A 2500-nucleotide genomic window follows, 5' to 3' on the forward strand; every position below is an offset into this window, starting at 1 on the left:
CGCGACGGTCAGAGAGCCAGCCACCCGCACGTCGCTCACCACCCTTGGCCAGCGATGGTGTCGACGAGTGGCCGCCCCTGCCGCCTCCAGCGCCGCCGCGTCCACGCGCGGGGACGTGCTCGGCGCAATTCCACGGGACCGGAGACCCTCCCCCGTCCACGGCGGGAGGCGAAACTCGGAAGTGCCGGCTGCTTACTCGAGCGGAAGGGTCAGCCTGATTCCTGCCTTGCCGGAGGCCCGGTCGCGGGGGTGACGACCCGCCGCCCGGGACGTGCGAGGCACCAGCAGACAGAGACTGCCCGACGGTCAGAGAGAGGGAGAGAGGAGTGCCGAGGCTCAAGTGGCGAACGGTCGCGCAGGCACGCCACGCACATCGATCGCCAGCCGCGGAACGGCACGGCCTTCAGTGGGGCCGGCGGGCGACGCCGCTCCTGAACCCAGCGGCCCCGAGCCGGACGAGTTGAGGAAGGCACGCCGACGGTGACAGGGTACGGAAGACACAGCGGTGGCCTTCTGGCGACTTGGCCCCCGACAGCCCGACGTTCCGCCGTCCTCCCGATGGCCAGGAGGACCGTGCGGGGGTCGGCCGACGGCGTGGTAGGTGTGCCTGCACGGTGACGGAGCACACACCACGCCCGCCAACCCCTCCGTACCTCCCGAGACCGGTGGCAGGACGGAGCGGAAAACGTGCGGACTGAACGGGAGAGCCAAGAGCCAGCGATCCACGCGCGTGCGACCGTCCAAGTCACAGCGTTCGACGAAAACCTCCTCCCTCGGCCAGGCACTCGGCGCCAGCAGGGGAGACAGGATCAGACGCCCCGCCGGCCACTTAAGGCCGAGGACGAACCACGAGACGGGCGGCTGCAGCAGCGGGCGGCCTGCAGCTCCCAGCACTCTCAATCGATCAACCATCGAGTCGGGTCAGCGTGTCAAACCGGCGAGCTCCACGGTCAGGCCGGCGGCGCACCAGCACCGGACCTCCGCGGCTCCCTTCACTCTTTCCACTGCCAGCCAACCGAGAGACGGACCCAATGCGGACGTGCAGAGCTTAGGCAGACCCCCCACTGGAGGCTCAACACTTCGTGGCAGCTCCGTGTCCCAGAGACCAGGAGGGTTGGCACACACACACAGTGTGAACCACCGACAGCCATTCTGGGACCGGTGACAGCCGTGCTGGCCCCACTGCCACGACACAGACGGACGCCAGGCCGCGCTCCCCGGCGGGGGGATGGCGTCGAGCCTGACGAACGGAATGTGCAGGGTGGGGGGGAAAGGCCAAGCGCTCCGACGCCGGAGGGCTCCGGAGTCTGAACTTAGGGGGACAAAGAGGACGGGTCCTCTGCGACACCCCAGCCGCGCTCTCGCCAGCCAAGGCGAGTGCGATTGATTGCCAAACGACCCTCAGACAGGCGTGGCCCCGGGAAGAACCCGGGGCCGCAAAGTGCGTTCAAAGTGTCGATGATCAATGTGTCCTGCAATTCACATTAATTCTCGCAGCTAGCTGCGTTCGTCATCGACGCACGAGCCGAGTGATCCACCGTCAAGAGTTGTCTGAGTTTGTTTTAGGTCTCTCCCTCGCCAGAGGAAAGCGACCCGGACCGCACATACGCTCCCCACCTTGAGCTACAGCCACCTGCACGCCGGCGTGCGGGCGGAGCAGGGTGGCGTGAAGCGATGGGGACACCATCCTGGTGCGGCCCGCAGAAACATACGTCTATTGGGGGGAGGAGGACAGGGCGCCCAAGAGGCGATGCGTGCCCCAACGCACCGCAGCGACGGAGGCAGGATCACCGCCACCATGTCGCCCGCCTAGTATCACGAGGCGTGCAGCAGCTTTGCCCTAGGAAAAGCAGAGGCGGGAACGGGCACCGGCCATCGGTTCGGCAGCGTCACTGACGCGTGCACGTGGCGGCGTGTCGGCGAGCGGACTTCCTGCGAGGAGGCGGGGGCGGCACTCGCCCGAGCAGACGCCCGCCCGGCCCAGCCACCGCCGAGGTGGACTGGGAGTCGCGGCAACGGCTCGTCATACTCGTTCCCACACTCACAGCGCAGCTTGCCCGCAAGCCACCGACCACCGATCGACGCCAGGCGCCCCGACCGAGAGCGGGATCGCTCGTTCGCCCTGCTGGCAGTTCGCTGGGGATCACTACTGCACGGAGCTCGGAGACCGACGGGCGGCAACTCGAGAGTCTTTAAACCACCACCCCCATCCCGCAAGTGCAAAGAGGCTGTATACGCACAGACGGGTGAGGGGAATAGGTACCCCGTCGGGTTTGAAGGGAGCGTGACTAGATAGCAACGATGTAAACCCAGCCGATTTGGGAGCGAAAGACCGGCGCCTGCATCACCGGCTTCGTTTCCCGTGGCTGGAGAGTACACCGAAACCCTCCGTCTGTCGCGAGCTCCCGACGACGCGGTGCCGCCAAGCAGCAGGGCCGGACCTGGTGTGGCTCCCCTCGTCGATCACAGACCGGTCGGCACTACTGACGAGACGGTGGAA

General features: G+C 67.1%; 1 non-coding gene across 1 annotated transcript; it reads right to left on the reverse strand.

Annotated features, from left to right (window-relative positions):
* Positions 1–1395: 1395 nt before the first annotated feature.
* On the reverse strand, positions 1396–1549 carry LOC140472117 (5.8S ribosomal RNA). The gene has a single exon (XR_011957408.1). It is a non-coding gene; the product is annotated as a 5.8S ribosomal RNA (ribosomal RNA).
* Between the last annotated feature and the right edge of the window lie 951 nt (positions 1550–2500).

This window comes from Chiloscyllium punctatum, unplaced genomic scaffold (assembly GCF_047496795.1).
Source record: "Chiloscyllium punctatum isolate Juve2018m unplaced genomic scaffold, sChiPun1.3 scaffold_247, whole genome shotgun sequence".
Taxonomy (NCBI): Eukaryota; Metazoa; Chordata; class Chondrichthyes; order Orectolobiformes; family Hemiscylliidae; genus Chiloscyllium; species Chiloscyllium punctatum.